At 31.5% G+C, this 17,814-nt stretch overlaps 1 protein-coding gene across 7 annotated transcripts in view; it reads right to left on the bottom strand.

Moving 5' to 3' along the window:
• Positions 1-17,814, bottom strand: part of Nova1 (NOVA alternative splicing regulator 1) — a 143,570-nt gene that overhangs the window by 84,802 nt on the left and 40,954 nt on the right. Inside the window, exon 2 of one of the 7 annotated variants that reach the window (XM_033765106.1) lies at positions 13,134-13,235. The exons of 5 other annotated variants lie outside the window; for them this stretch is intronic. The gene's annotated coding sequence lies outside the window, so the exon portion shown is untranslated. Of the gene's footprint in view, positions 1-9,558; positions 9,613-13,133; positions 13,236-17,814 lie in introns of those variants that run through there. One more of the 7 variants, XM_033765108.1, reaches the window with a different exon arrangement.

The following is a 17,814-nucleotide window of genomic DNA, read 5'->3' on the forward strand; positions in this document are numbered from 1 at the left end:
TATTCCTTTTTTTTTTTTTTTTTTGGTACTGGGGATCAAACTCAGGTCCTTGAGCTTGTGAGGCAGGTGCTGGAACCACTGAGCTAAATCCCTGGCCCTAAAAATTATATATTCTTTATCCTTACATTCATATCACCTACCACAATACTTAATATATAACAAGCATATAACAAAAGTTTCCTTAAAATTTTGAAAGATTACACAACTCTCTGTGAACAGTGTAAAATATCAAAATTCACTAAAAAATAAAGATTTTAAAGGAATGTCACATAATTACAGTCAAATAACCTACAAGCTCAGGTTGTTTTACGGGATATTGTCAAGAAACTTAGAAAAATAGAAAAAACTCAAGTTTTTATATGAAATCCTAGATAATACAAACATATCTTGTACAAAGAAGTTTTTAGCTTGCATGGAATTTCAGTAAAATTAAAAGTAGAAATAGTTCATTTAGGAAAAGTAAAGTGGCAAAATATTTAAATTCATTTGGAAAAATAAACATGATACTATATCAGTATTTTATAAAAAGAAGATAGGCCAGGGATTTAGCCTAGTGGTTCAGTGGCCTGCCTTGCAAGCGCAAGGACCCGAGTTCAATCCCTGGTACAAAAATAAAAAATAAAAAGAAGATAATAGAATCAGGGAATTATTACCCTAAAAAATACCTCACAAGGAAAACAACAAAAACAAAATCCAAATATTTAATATGGCAACAAACCAGAAAAACCAACCCTCTCCCACAGACCCTGGCACACATAAAAACAACATGATTACAGTGCACATGAGTAGTTAAAATGGTACTCTTGGTATAACTGGATTGCTTCTTGAAAAAAAGTGCAAGAATCTATGCTATCAAATATCATGCATTTCATATGAATTAGAGATATGCAAACATAAAAATGATATACAATGAAAGCTGTTGTAAGAACAGATATAAAAAACAAAGGAAGATAATAAATTAGACTATTTACAAAATGTAAAATTTGCCCATAAAAGACACCCTAATAATTTTTCATGATAATTTTATAAGGAAAAAGCACAACTATGGATATTTTTAAATGGACCAAGTTTTACAAGAACATAATATTAAGAATCAGAATATTAGGCAGTGCACACATACACATGCACGATCTACTAGGAAGAGTGCAAATGAATTTGAATTTTCTGGCTTGTAATTGGGCAGTGAATACTCAAACGTTTTAAACCACACATACTCTTAGGATGCAATAAATCTACTACTTGAAGTTTAGGAATATACTGTAATGAAACTATCATAAATTAGAATAAGACCTTAAACAGTAGCAAGTATTGTTATTTATATTAAGAAAAAGACTGAAGGAAGTAGTGTATCATAAGAGATTGATAAGGAAGTATATCATAAGAGATTGATACTGTAACAGATGACTAAATCAGATATTTTATAGACTTTACAAGTCATGTTGTGAAGAATGAAGAACATATATTATCTAAATATGTACAAGGTTAATATTGGGGAAAAGGTAAAAAGGTCTTCAAAAAGTACGATCTCTATCTTTAAATGTGCAATAAAACTGGAAGAAAATAACAATTAAAAAAGCTATCTTTATTTTCAAATAGTTTTCTTAATTCATACAAATAAATGGAAATTTAGGCCGGGTGTGGTGGCACACACCTATAATCCCAGCATTTGGGAAGCTGTGAGGCCGGAGGATCACTGTGAGTTCAAGACCAACCAGGACTACATAGTGAGTTCCAGGTCAGTCTCAACTACTCAACTACATGATGAGACCCTGACTCAAAAAATGAAAACGAAAAAAAAAAAAAGGAATTTTATACTTAGCAACATTTGAATATAGATAAATGAAAGATCTCAAAATGGAAAAAAAAATGTTTCCCTTTTAAAAGTGATGAAACTTGAATATTAAGATTACAAGCTACAATATAATGAAAAAACTTGAAAGAAAACTGGAAAAAAGGAAAAACACAACCATAAAGAGAAATGGTTATATCCTTGTATTACTCACTCCATAAAACATATTAAAGTCACCTGCCATATCCCTAGAGCAGAAAAGAAGCAGAGTAGATTCCTGTCCACATGGTTCTTTCATTGTCATTAGAACAGGCAGACAGAAAGTTATAAACCACTGATGAACAGTGGCAAGTGTGGAGGTCACAAAAGACTTGGGGTGGAGCAGAGCTAGTAACACGATACAATGAAAAGAAGGTGATTAAGGATGTTATGTCAGTACGTAGGGAACAGTTCCTCTCAGGAGGTAACATGTAAACTCAAACATGACACATGGATCTTCACTCCCCATCACAAGTGAAGATTTAGGGGAAGAAAAGTGGAGAAATTGAGAATCACAAAATCAAGGGCCTTGAGAAAGACAAAGGGTTGCTTATTTCAGACGTGCTTGGAATGTATACAACCAAGAAGGGAAGAAGGCAAGTGACATAAAATGGAATCAGAAAGTACAAAGGGCTAATTCATGTTCATTTTTTAGCTCATCTGAAGAAGTTAACTTGGCCTTTCAAATGAATAACGATAATACTGATATCCCATGATCATTAAGAATACAAACAACTTACAATTGAAAACAAAACAAAACAAAAACCAAAAAATACAACTGATTAATAAATACACTTAAATTTGAATCTAGCTATTAAGCAAAGATAAACAGTTAAAATTGCAAAGTATAACTTGCTACCTTTTGAATTAGTAAGTTTTCATAAATCATATGTACATAATGGCAATGAGGTGAGAAACTGACAAAAATATCAATGTGATTTATGGTAGCAGATTACAAGGAAAAAACTAAATAATAAGGAGTCGGGAGGAAAGTAAAAATAATTAAAATGTTGCCACCACCTGCCTTGCAAGCACAGGTACTGAGTTTAATCTCCAGTACCAAAACAAAAGTTTTAAACAAACAAAAGGACTAAAATGTGTTAAGTACCTGTACTATTTCCCCACAATGAATATATTCATTATGAGCTATAAATATGTAGTAGTAAAAATAAATAAAAGTTAAGAAGTAATTTATAAAATTATGGTACATTTTTAGAAAAGCATATGTCCATTTAATTATATTTCAAAGAATATTATGTATATATTAAACTTTTTACTTTCTCATTTCTAAGGCATTCATAAATCCTAGTAGTGCTTTTCCAAAACATCCTCTTATCCTTTCAACTGATAAAATAACTACACCAAGACACTTTAAGTTCTCAATGGATTGCCACAATAACATCTTAATAGTCAATGTACTTAACCCTCACCTCTTTTCTTTGTTCATCTTCTGGATAGCAGGTAGAGGGATTTCCTCAGGGCTAAGCAGTTCATTAATAATACTTAATTACCCACTGTCTTCACCTGGTAATGCTAAAATTTGAAATCCTTACTATGGTCTACTTGCTCTGGCTTTTGTATTATCTCAAAAATCTAACTTCAAAGACCTCTGAACCATATCTAGAATATGACTTTCTTTCTCTTTAGGAACTCAAAAGTTCCTTCTTTGAAAATGTTTATTATCACTGTCCTAGTTATATACCCCATTCTCAGTTTACATCAAATCCTTATTTCTTACACAGTATTGTGTTATATATTGGTATCTTTTTCCCTTAGAAGAATATAAGCTTAATGAGGGCAGACACATTCCATTTAGCCAGCTTGCATGACAACGCCTGGCACAAATTATTACTAAAGAAACATTTAATGAACATATGAACAAATGAGTAGTGATAGATAAGAATGTAGTAATATACAAATAACAGCACAAATTAAGCTTGCTAAATTCCATAGAAACTAGATACTACAAAATGCGAAACACATACCGGCATTAATATAAAGAGACAACCCTAAAAAATAAATTATAAAGCATAGTATTAATTTTATTTTTAAACAAACCAAACTAAAATTTAACTGACTTGAAAAAAGTTCTTACACAAAGTAACAACTGAGACATTAAAATATAAAAATTAATATGAATTTAAGAGTTCTTCTGTTTACCTGTGTGTATAGACAGAGGGTAGATGTAACAATATACAGACATAGTTATTAAAGAAAAGGAGTAGGATAGAAAGAAAATAGGAATATATTAATTAAAATATAGGAAAGCATTAAAAGTGTTGTCTTTATTTCTATACAACACTAACAAAAATGCCAAGAATTTTACTACACACTCTAAAAACAGTAAGCACATATTCAGTTTCAAATTCATTGGAATAACAGTACTCTCATAATAAAAATTTTCAGAAACCAGTGATTATCTTCAAAATTGTAATAAGAACAGTTAAGGAGAAAAATAAGTTATCTGTAAAGTTTAGCATGCAAAGCACTAACAGTATGTAACAGAAATTCATCTTAGGAGGCCACTGTATCCTCTTACAAGAATAAACTACACCTATAGTAGGACTAGAGTTGGTATAAACCTTCTGTAATATTTCAAAAAGCTGGCTTCCCATCTGCATTGTATTTCTAAAGCCAATAAAGCACTAACGTAAAAAAGACACCTAAACACTTATATGCATTTTGCCAAAATTATTTTTTCCAAATGGCACATAACCATAATTTAAAAATATGAAGGAATATAAAAAGAATAAACTCAGTTTAATGTCAGGAAAATTTGTTTTTACATAATTAGTACCAAAGCAAATATTCTTTTTTTTTTAATATTTTTTTTCAGCTTTAATTGAGTTTATTGGTACATTTTAGGGATACAGTACAGTTATATTCATTGTTGGGATCTTGTACCTCTACATGACAAGTCTTGATTCTCATATTTTCCCCTTACCTCTGCCCTCCCTTCACCCCCTCCTCCCCTCCCCATCTACAAACACTTTATTTTCATCTTTTCATTCTCTCACATTTTTTTCTTTTCCCTTTTTACTCTTTCCCTACCCATCCCACCTTCCCTACACCTTTAGCTCCTTTCTTCCCATTTCTAAATTTCAGTAATCTTATTAGAATCTTATGCATTGTTGCAGATTATTTACACCAGGGAAACTATTTGGTATTTACACATGTGTGACTTATTTATTTCACTTAGGAGTATATCTTCAATATGTATCCATTCTTAATAATTATTATTCAAGATTCATTTAAGGCACTTTCTTGGCAATAGTAACACTAACACATTATCAAATTGGACAAATTGTGATTAACTTTAAATTGTAGCACTGATCTACCTTTCAGCAATCAATTCAAAATTTTAAAGACTTAAATACCAAGAATGAAGTACCTCATAATTAAATGAACTAAAGGGAATTATGAGAATATAATCCATAGAAAGAACAAAAAGTGAGTAACATGAGGCTTCCACCAGGGAAAATGCAATCTAAGCAGAATGATAAAACTAGCAGACAAATTTAGTTTTAAGTAAAGTAGAATAAGGCAAAAAACTGGCATCCAGAAATAAATAGGATGATAGTTAAATCTAAGGAAGGAGTTGAATTTTATTTTTTTAAATGTAAGTTACAAAGTATATGGTGAATCCATAAGCCAAGAATGAATGAGTCTGGGTGCCAGAGTGGAGTGGGGGAATTACTGATTTTGGTTTGATTTCAGACAAGCAAAATGAGTCATACACTGTAGAAGAGTAAGACAATGTAAAATTAAGAGTTTTAGAATCTTACAACAGAAACATCAGCTGATAACTAATTATTTTTCCCCTTTTCCTGGTGACATGAGGAAATTATTTTGTATGGGAACTAGGACTGACTATACAATAAGGAAGTAGGTATTTTTAAAAATTTAGAGTTAGCTTCTCAATTTTTAACATTTTACTTGACCCACTAAAAGAGGCATTCCAAAACGAAGTCCTATATATATCACAACTGAAACACAGAACGAACCATTTAAAAGGGAAAATTGGAATAATAATAAATATTGAAGAGATGTCAGTTGTTCATAAAATTATACTTTCATTTGATAATTGGGGTACATGAGATCTATCCCCCCCAAATTCTCCTATGTATCAATTTCCCCAACAAATTCAGAAAAACACATGAAAATAAAATTTTGTTCATCCTAACATCAAATTCCTCTCATAGCTAAAAAATACAAGACTCGTTCATTTTACTATTGTTGGGAATAAATCATACTTTTTGAGCCTTAAAACTAAGAATTACTTAGCCATACTTTGTAGTTTGTTTCTTCTTGTGAAAAAACTATTAAAGAGATTGATTGGTTTAAGAAATATGACTGTACAGAAATAATTACATACAACTTATGGTGGCTATATCTTGAAATTTCGCTGATCATGGGATCTGTCATATTTACCATTCATTCACCAAGATTCCTAAATCTATAAGTGTTAATGAATAAAATTATCCTAAATAAATGCTAAAAACCACCAGACTGGTGAAAAGTTAGTAAATGAGGTTAAAACCTCTCTTTTCAAAACTTTTATTTTTCCAACAACATGGAAATAAAGATTAAATAAATAGTATCACTGGAACATTTTACTGTACACTGATTTATTGTCTTTCAAACTTTAATAGTGCAATTTGAAGAGAAAGTAATCTTATCTCTGCTTAGTGTATTACGTGCACTTACATGAAACTTTTCAGAAAAAAAGTTTTAAGAACAGGATATTTTTTTCAATTATCACTATTTATCATGATTTGATTTCTTGGTTATCTGATTTTTATATATTTATATATCAGATATTTATATATCTGATTGTATGTACTGACGAATCTACTTTTGATATTCTGTTGAGGAATGCTGAAAATTTAGAGCCACAGTACAAATTGAGGCAATCTATTTTAGTAATCATTCAAAATAGCAATAAAGTTTGATTAAAATAGTCCATTACTTGCAACAAAAAATATAACTTCAATTTAATTTTCTTTAATAGGAATACCTATTGTTTCAGCTGTTTTGGTCACCATTTTATCATTTCAGATCATACCTAGTGAAAAACTATGAAACTTGAAAGAATTTTAAAATGAAAAGAAAAATACTTTAATAAAAAAAGAATGGTGATATTTCATCAACTCTTCCTACTTGTAATGCCAAGTTACACAGAATACTTTATTATCCATACTTAACAATTAACCCCACTAACTAGAAAGCAAATGAGATAAAATCAATTTATTGAAAACTAGAACTAAACGTTAAAATGAATTTCCCTAAAAAAAGATGAAGAGCAATACTATTTTGTTTAAACATACATACATTTAGCACAAAAACTAATTCTTGCTCCTCTAATTCTTGGAAAACTAATTCTTGGAACAAGGAAGGAAATATATAAAAAGATCAGAGGTATGAATTACTCAATAATCTGATGAACTTTCATCTCAGTGTCCATGAGAGATTCATTAATTCAGCATATAATATACTATACCCATATTAAAGATCAGGGAGTGAGACATTCACTAATAGTGACCACTGAGTCAGTGACTCAAAAGTGATCACAATGTGGTCAGCAAGAAAGCCATATTTATTGGCAATATAAAGAACCTAAAATAAAATATTAATGAGAATGCATTAAAAGAAAGAATTTACTCTAATTGTCACAGTCAGTAAAGACTTTGCACAAGTTAGGCACTGAAGACTGGGTATGATTCTCCAGGAGAAAGAAGGTAAAAGGGACATTCCAAAATGTCAAAATAGCATGAGATACTCAAAATGTATAAAGATTATCAAAATGTTGAGATTATCAAAATGTATGGACATTAATAAAAAAGGAATCTGCCCTTACATGCTCAAAGCAGGGTACGGTGGTGGGTATGGACTTGAAAGTTAGAATTCTTCTGTTGTTTTACTTTCAACTATGGACTTAAAGAGAACAATAGGTTTCAAGTATTAGAAAGGATCATCTATAATTGTGCCCCGAAACGATTCGGAGAATCTTTAGTCCATCATTCATATTTTAAAAAACCTGTGTGTGTGTGTTTATGGATATATTAGGAAAAGAGTGTTCAGAGACTGATAAACAGTGACCCATTCAGACTTTTACCTGTATCCTAGAATACAATATAGGATACTTGAAAACTAGTCCTTAACTAGAGAAAGAAAAAAATAATTCCAAAATTCCAAATAATTCCAAAATTTTTTGGGAAAGAGAGCAGGATATGGTGGCACATACCTATAATCCCAATACTTTGCGAGACTGAGGCAAAAGGATTATCAAGTTCCAGCCCAGACCGGAAAACTTAGAGACTCAGAAAGACACTGACTCAAAATTTAGAATTTTTAATAGGGGCTTGGGACATAGTTCATCATGAAGGCTCTGGTTTCAACCTTTAATATTGAAAAAAACTGTTAAAGGGTAAGATATCCCCAAGCTGGTCTACTACCTTAGAAAGAGATTAGTACTTTAAAGTTTGGAGGAGTTAACGTTTGCCAGTTGGGCGCAGTGGTGCACACCTGCAGATCCAGGTACCTAGGAAGCGGAGGCAGAATCATCACTTGAGCTGTGAGGGTACCTAGACAGCACAATAGCATCACATCTCAAAAATAAATAAATAAAAACAAGAATAAATTGTCCCATGAAACAGATGAAGAACTTTGGAAAAAGAAACAAAAACCTAGTCATTTCTAAAGGGACTTATCTAGAGAATTACAAAAAGCACAAGTTAACTCCAGAAAAAAAAAAAAAAAAAAGATCAGAAAGGCAGAGATGAGGGCAGTCAAAAGCATACAAAAAAATTATCATCTACATCAAATGATTACATTAGCTTATTTCCAGATACGGGGAGTCTGGTGAATCCAGTACAGCAAGAAAATTTTTAGATTCCCAGAATACCTTTACTACTAATTACTAGTTCTTTTCTACTTCTAAGCTTCAAACTTTGGAATACCCCTAAGTACAGTTAAAAAAAAAAAAAACTAATGTAAAATCTGATTGACCATATTCCCTATTATTGAGACGTTTAAATACGCTTTAGCAAAACTGATATGTGAAAGAAGTTTTAAAGTATGAAATTTTAATTAAGCTTTTTATCTGAAAATTAAATCAAAATGACAGAGAGTGAAGAAAGTAGGAATGAAGAAAAGAAAGAACAAGAGGAATTGGAGAAGAGTAATAAGCGGGAGTAGAAGATGAGCAAGAGCAAGAACAGAAAAGAAATAGTCACACGAACAGGATTTATGTTGGGAGTGAAACTGCAGCTACAAGATGGGAAAGAATAAAGTAACTTTGTGCTTGCACATTTGGGTAGTCCATTATTTTTCATAAACCTATTATTGTGGTAAAAATGGAGAAATTTGACGGATTATACAACCATAATTTTTTCCAGTATTGGAGATTTTATGCAGGGCTTGTGTTTGCTGGGAAAAATACTCTATCACTGAGTTAACATCCAGAGAAGTTTATTTTGATACAGAGTCTCGCTATGTAGCCCTGGCTGCCCTCAAATTTTCAATCCTCCTGCTTCGATCTCCTGAGCAGCTAGAATAACTGGAATGAACTACTGTGCCCAATTGTACAGTGGTAACTTTGATATTATGATGTCTGCCATCTATTTTTATATATAAAATAACCAGCTGCTTATTAATGAGTAACAATCATAATTATTATGTTGTGAATTTTTCAGAGGATATTTATCTCTATTTATAAAACGTTCACTTACTTTCCGAGCTGCAGAAATTCTGTTAGGTAATGACCAGAAAAGCTAAATAACATCTCTGTCCTCTAGAAGTTTGCATCTAGTAGGGGAAACAGACAAATACAAAAGCAGGTACATTACACGTGGTAATTGCTAGAATGGGGATAAGCAGAGGATCCTACAGAACACTGTTTCATGACATACATTAGGAAGAGGGGTAAAGAAATATCTTAGTGAAAAAAGCATGGTATATTCTTAGAACTTCAAAGACTTTGGTATCAATCAGTTAGTACATGCAGCATGGAAGGAAAGAAGAAGGCTGATGACATAGGAGAAGCCAGATCACATGTCAGGACAGGACATTTAAGATTCTATCCTGTGGACAATAGGGGCCATAAAAAGGTCACGATAACAATTATTTTTTATATGTTATACATCTAGTACATGCTAAGCATTCTTTCAGATGTTTATTGTTGTTTTTCTCCTCACAACAACCCTGTGAGGTAGGTGTAATAATTCTCAATTAACAGTTAAAAAAAAGAAGCTTGAAGTTGTTAAGCAATTTACACTTGATTAATAGCTACAAATGGCAGTCAGACTACACTACAGAAAATACATTAGAAAGATGATATGCACATATATATACACACACACACACACACACACACACACACACACACATTTACCCACAGGACATACAGCAGTTTCAGTGTTTAAAGGAATTTTTAAAAGATAATAAGGTCTGTGATATCAATAGCTCTTAGCAATGTATATCCAAACTTATACATTGAAAATTTTCAACTAATTTATATTATATTGAAACTAACTGAAAAGTTCATAGAAATAGGAAGAAATTATTTGATATGTATAATAACCTCAAAGAGTGTGGTAATTGTGTAACCGTAACTTTTATCTCATTTGATATGCCTGAGACTACTTAAAAGAGTTCACATGTATTTTAAAAATATTTTAAATTAAAATTGCATAATTATTCTACTAATAGAAATTGTATTTTTCATGATAAAATTGATGTATGAAATACTAAAGCTTTATTAAGTAAAGGAATTTAAGATTTAGTCATTTTAGTATCAAAGCAATTGTCCATACATTTTATTACAAGAGAATCTCCCTGTAATTAATAAACTAAAACATCTGCAGGGCCAGGGATTTAGCTCAGTGGTTCCGCCACCTGTCTCACAAGCTCAAGGTCCCCAGTTCAATCCCTGGTACCTAAATAAATAAATAAATACAAACATCTATATGCTCCATGTCATTATGACATCACAATATTCTTTTCAAAAATCTGTTAAAGATATATTTTAAATAATTTGATATAGTCCCCTAATTAAAAGGCTATAATATTTTGTAAATGTGAGGAAAGTCTCTGACAATTTAAATTATCAATGAAAATGCTATTTAAAACTATTTTATTTAAAAGTAATTCAGTTACATAAAATCTACACTCAAGTTTATCAATTACACTTTCTTATTGTCTTGCCCATTTCACTATTTATTTCCTTAACTGGCCCTAATGTGGTTTATCTTTCTAAAGATTCTTTAAAGCTAGCTGTTACCAGAACTTTACTGATAAAAGTCTAAACAAGGGGGCTAGGAATTTATCTCAGTGGTTCTGCTGCCTGTCTTGCAAGCACAAGGACCCAAGTTCGATCCCCAGTACCAAAAACAAAAAGTCTAAACACATATTAGATGTTTTAAAATCGTATTATTTATGCATTTTATCATTTTTGTCTTATAAATTTACAATTATAAAGGGATAAGTAAAAGTTTTAAAATTTAGTTATTCTTAATGATTTATGAATTTCATAATGATTAAATGAGTATTAATTAAATCCTACCCTTCAGAATAAGAGAAGTCCTCTTTTGGAAAACAAAATGAGGACAATTTCTTAAGTAAACCAAACAAATATTTGAATGTATAAATTATCAGAAACAACAACAGTTCGTTATTACATAAGAAATGTGTTCTCATTTAATTCAAATAAAACAGAAATATATTCAATGAAATGTTTCCACTTACTTTTTTTCCATATCTCATACATCAGAAGTTTATAATTCATATGGTGAAAAATTGAATGTAATGACTTATCAAATTTACATTATACACAGAAGGCATAAATCATAACAATTAAATGGTCAGTATATCTAAAACATATATACCCAGACATATACACTAAGTAGAGTTTGTGCCTTTTCAACAAAACTTAAAATAATATATAAAACTTACAGTCTATTCCTCAAATGACTATTATTTCAGGTAATAAAATGAATGGGGTTAAGTAATACTTACAAGTAAACTATGTGTTGAAGATGCAAAAGAACTAGTAAGAGCAATTCAAATATTTCATATATTATAAAAATATTCACTTGCTAGAGATACATAAATACATTATATCTACACTATATTAAAATAATGTTTACATGTTTGGTGCTCTTGTTATTAAATGAAGTATTGTGTAAGGAGAAACCTCATAGGTGAGTTTTTTCATAATGTTTAAGTAAATTTCTACTCAGATTGCAAATACAGGTTTGTAATTCATTTGATGCTTTCTTGAAAAATACTATGAACTATACTACTTCAATGTTCAAAAATTCCATTTCAAAACAGTGTGGTATCCCCACCAAAGAAATAGCTGAAATTCTTTGTTGGAAACTTGACCTCCATTTTTGACTCTAAAACACTATTAGTCAGCATTTAATTAACACAAATAATATGCTAACAAGTCACTCATATGAAAACAGCATGATCTGTAATACAAGGTAAAATTCTGTGTATATAGAATCCTGAGTTAAAAGGAAAGCACTTAACGAAAAAGTAACTACAAAATAATTTCTTCTACCTTCTTAATTTCACAAGTAAACTGTGGTTTGAAATTAACTTTTATCCTCTTTCATTCTGAATCTACAGACATAGATGTGTATACAAATATTTAGCTCATGACATGTAATTTAAAGTTACTTAAAACAAATGACACTATATTTCAAATGACTAACACTCTGGAAAGACTAAGGGACCCTAATGTTTCTACACAGAAATTTCTGTAGACTAATCCTCCCCCAAAAAATATACAATTAACTAAAAGCTAAAACCGCAGTCTTTCTAAACCAAACTATAAAAACTAATTTCATCATAAACTGGCTTTGTTACAAAACTTTCATTAAGAAAAGCATTAAAACTAATGTACAAAACACTGTAAGCAAAGCTAATTAAGATATCCCTGTTGGATTAGAAAGTGGTTTGCTATTTTAAGAACATGGCTTTAAAATCTTATAAGATAGGTTGGGTTATCTGAAAATACTTAAAAACAATTTGATTCTTCTACGTTTCATTGATAGTGTAGAATTTGAAAAATATTTTAGATTCATCTGCTTTTAGAATAAAAAATTTCAAAGAGTGGTGCATCAATCTGTTATTCAATTTGGTACCAATCACAAATTAGAAGCCCTTTAAATGAAATTTAGAGCCAGACAGTAGCACCAAGTTCAACTGACCTCCATACATTTTTAAGTGATGTCTCCCAGTTATGCCTTATTCTCGCTCAGTGAGTTTCCAGTCTAGGGCAGGTACACAAGAAACTTACAGTCTATGTAGTACTCCTAGTCAGTTGCACTCTGCAGATGGCACAGTGGAGAAATACCTTCTGTACAGGACCATGTACAATTTCTTCTGCAGCTGTCAGCACCTAGGGGAAAGTGCGCTGTTAAACAGTTGCTGCGTTCCACCTCAGAAGTGGCTGCAATTCGGTGGTGGGTGAAGTGATTCCTGTACATATATACAGGGATGAAAAGTACTATAGAAAATAAAAATATTTAAGAACAAAAGTGGCTGTCTGAAAACTGTGCCACAGTAACACAGAATACATCATTCAGTCACAAACGACCTACACATATAGGTTACCGTTCATTTAAAATTTAAATGTTAAGAATGACTGCAAGAAAGGCAAAAATACAGTTGTTCAATTAACAACATAATTACTAACCAAATGTTAAACATATACGTTAAGAACAAAACCCAAACATTTTATAGTGATTTATAACATTATCTAATTTACCTAAAATCAGGCAAATATACAGAGTAAGACTCTTCAATCTGTTCAGCCATTTTAATGCTTTTGTTCCAGATGACATTTCAGGGGAAGGGTCCCACAATTTGTGAGAATTCAAAACTGAAGCATGAACAACATGAAATATTTAAAAATAAATATAAGAAAAAACATTCTAAGATTCTGAATCATTTTATATTTTGAAAAAACAATTTTCTGAGACAACTAGTCCTCACAACTAGTGATAGGTAAATTACATTTCATATACTGGAGTTTTAAAAAGTGATCTCTATAAAAAAGGACAACTTCTCTTCTCCAAAGTCAAATTAAATTAAAATCAAGACACAGTCTTCATCCTTAATTCATATGAACAATGTGTTAATCAAGATTAGATAACTTTTGTTCACTGACATAGAAAATTATTACCACATTCTACTTGTACTACAACAGCACCTACGATAGCAGCACCCATTCATTCTACATGATTCTTGATGGAATCTGATCAAATTCAAAAATTAATCTCTAAAAATATTACTAAGTCACTACAATGGAAGGATTCCCTAATCTCCTATCTCCAGGCACAGCTAGTTTGTTTCTATTACTCTGAGGAGAGAGCTGCATAGGTTATTTCAAAATGTTCATATCTAAGATTCTCTCTGAAATGCTGAGTATGTTTTGTGACAAAGCCTAACAAACTCAAACGTTAAAATATGTACTTTAATTTGAGTTTTTCTGAATTGCATTTACTAAATTAGTAACAGAACTTATTTACTTTGGCATAGGTGCAGGACAGTTAAAAATAGTAACATTTTTCTTTCTTTCTTTCTTTTTCTTTTTTTTTTTTTTTTCTTTCTTTTTCTTTTTTTTTTTTTTTTCTTTCTTTTTCTTTTTTTTTTTTTTTTCTTTCTTTTTCTTTTTTTTTTTTTTGTACCAGAAATCAAACTCAGGGCCTCATGCTTGCCAGGTACTCTGGGACTAAGCTAAATCCCCAGCCTTTTTCTCTCTCTTTCTTTAATTCTTTCTAGAGTAAACCACAGCATAGATAAGTACTTTCTTTTAAAACTTTTTGTTTTTTGGGTTTTTTTTTTTGTATCAGGGATTGAACTCAGATCCTTGGCACTTGCAAGGCAGGTGGCAGAACCATTGAGCTAAATCCCTGGCAATAAGTACTTTCTTTTAAATGATAAGAGATGGTAGAAGAAGAAAGAATTGCTTCCCATATTCTTTATTATTAAAAAGGGCATAGACCAGGGATTTTGAATCTAGAATCTACATACAAAGTTTATGGAATCCTGAAATTCAAAATCGCCCACTAAAATTAAGATGTAATATATAGGTCCATAAATACATTTGTATAGAGTAAATACATCATAAACTTTTGTACAGTTCTTAAAAGGCTCTGTCATCTCACCTAGAAAGCTTAAGGAGACTACGGATGATATCCAAGAAACTCAAGTGAATAATCTTTTAGGGTTAAATGGTAAAGTCAGAGTAGCTATTTTTTTTTCAAGTGAAATGAAACAGATATTAGAAGGTTCCAATGACCAAATGAAAAAATTTACATACGGCACACAGTTTATAATACCTGTCCTATTTTACCAATGATTACAGTGACTGTTCAAAAGAGCTATCTCAAAAAAACAACTAAAAGCTCTTTTTAAGGCCCATGTTTGTTTACTACTATTTAGCTTATTACTTTTTGGCCATGTCTTTTAAAAGGCAATAAATAATCTCACAAACCATATTCTTCTACATTGTTCTAGATATAGAACTGTCACCTGCAAGTTATGGAATTCTGCCACATACTCCAGGAGTGTGCATTTCTCAAAAAGCCACAATGGTCCCTTCTTCTTACATTGTACTTAGAGCAGTCAGATAAGGAAAACATTTGGCTACAACTGCCTATTTAAAATAATTTCCTGCTTTTTCCTTTCTTTCTCACAGTAACATACAAAGAAAATTAAATTTATAAAATCTAGCAAAAGATCACATATTTTGTTAAAAAATACAATTAGTACCATTTGTTTTATAAATTACCTTTTGTACTTCTTTTAATTTTCTAAAGGTAAAATGCAACAATAAAAATTAATACATATATATAGTCTTCAAAAAGGATCTTGCATTACAAGTAGATTAACTTCACTTTTAAGATAAATTGACAGTAGTACAAACAGTATTACAGAATACCACGTGATGCACTTGAAGGCTGATTACTTTTTTGAGTACTTATCCAAAAAAGGACAAAAGGGCTCCTGCCGTGCACTAAGAACACTCAGTGAGGAAATGTGCTTGCTAATACATATGAAATAATAGCATAAAATGCAAATATATAGTTGTTTCTCAAACATTTCAAATGCAAAGAATCTTTTCTAGAGTCATCTCCAGGTAGGAGTTATATATTATATATTCATAAACTAAAAATGTATACAGCAGCAGAAAAAAGGAAATAGGTTTTAAGTAGGGACAGAAGGAAGAGAGACACACGGTTTAGTAATGAGAATACTGAGTAGGAAGGAGTATGTACTGAGATGACAAGTAAAACAGGCACAGGCCCAAGTGTGGTAAGGAATTTGGGGTGTTTTTCTCCAAGTAACATTTGGAGTAGCATGTTATAAAAATCACTTGAAAAGGAGCACGTGCAATGAACTAGAGGTGTAGGTGGTTTAACTGAGGTGATGATTACGAGAACTTACAATCAGAAATAATAAAAATGTTATAAGTATAATATTACGTAAAATCTAGGAAGAACAAAAAGTATGGAATAAGTCAAAGGCACTGTGGGAACAGAGCAAAACATTAAACTTCAAGTTAATGACCTAACTTCCTGAAAATTATTTTCTAACATAAAAATATTAAATGAAAATGAAGCAAGGTATGGGAACAGAATGACAAAGATATGATTTTAACAGGGTCCTTAGAGAACACCAAGGAAGCAGTACTATTTGAATGAAGAATGAGATGAAGTATGACAACTATGTGGGGTAAGAACCCTACTGATATACTGAAGATACACTGAAGAGACGGGATCATGTGATCAAAAACTGTGGTCAGATCAAGGAGGGCTTTCTATGTCATAATAAGGACTTTTTAAAAAAACTTTCACAGAAAGCTCTTGCAGTATTTTCACTGGAAGTAGTATAAGTTATTTAACCTTTTGAAAGATCATATCAGTTGTGATGGAACAGACTTCACAAGGGCCAGCAAGAATGGAACTACTAGAAGACTAGTAAGACTTACATAACAGGATGTAAAGTGAGACATCCCATTGCTCAGGGTTTCACAATTAGAATCCAAGAGTAAGAAGAAAGGGAATCCAAAAAATATTTCACATTCAGAATACATGCTGAAACAAGTGAGAGCCAGCTACTCCTCAATAATTTAACTCATGTTCCTTCTTTACTTCCTCTTTAACCCATACCTATCATCTTGTTGTCCCCGTCCAATGGAGTCAACTGTCGATCATCAGTTTGCTCTACTAACTTAATCCACATGGACAGTGACATATTAGGTGTTCACATCAAGTGAAAATTGGTATAGATGACTGTGCGCTTTGATTATAATTCCATGCTAACTACCTTTCACAGTGCTTATTTTAGGGGACGGAGAGACACGGAGTTGAAAGATAGGCTAGAGGACTGGAGTCACTATCTGTAATAACATAAATATTCTGATTGTGAAGGTAACTGAATGGGAGTTTCCAGGAAGCAGGGACTCCGGCAGCAAAACTTTGTGGGTATACTGGCAAAGCAGAAAATAAAACAGAACAGAACAGAGCAATCCAGAGCTGATAATATACATTTCACAAACATTTTGCTCTCCTAAAAAATGTTTTATATATGTACCACATCTAAGATCTGGTATTTGTCTCTCTGTTCCCACAGAAAGAAGGGGAGCTAGTCAGTGTGAAACAGGGTAGCAGAGCAGAAAAAAGATGAAAACCCTATCACTTAAGAGAGCATTTTCACTTGCCATCCTATCCTCCAAGCATCAAATCCTGAAGAAATAGCATTAGACACTGAAAAAATGCAAGGAAAAGAACAGGTCACTCTACTCACTGTAATGAATAGAGTGGATGCTCATATGTTAACTTCTTCCACACTCCAATTTCCTAGACAAGTTAAGTGGCATTAAGTTTTAAAGAGGGAGAATTTGAGTTTTAAATTGACTATGATGTTAAAATTAAAACTAGTAAGATTAAAATGACTTTTTAAAATGCCCA

Source organism: Fukomys damarensis, unplaced genomic scaffold (assembly GCF_012274545.1).
Source record: "Fukomys damarensis isolate Sample0158 unplaced genomic scaffold, DMR_v1.0_HiC HiC_scaffold_17, whole genome shotgun sequence".
Taxonomy (NCBI): domain Eukaryota; kingdom Metazoa; phylum Chordata; class Mammalia; order Rodentia; family Bathyergidae; genus Fukomys; species Fukomys damarensis.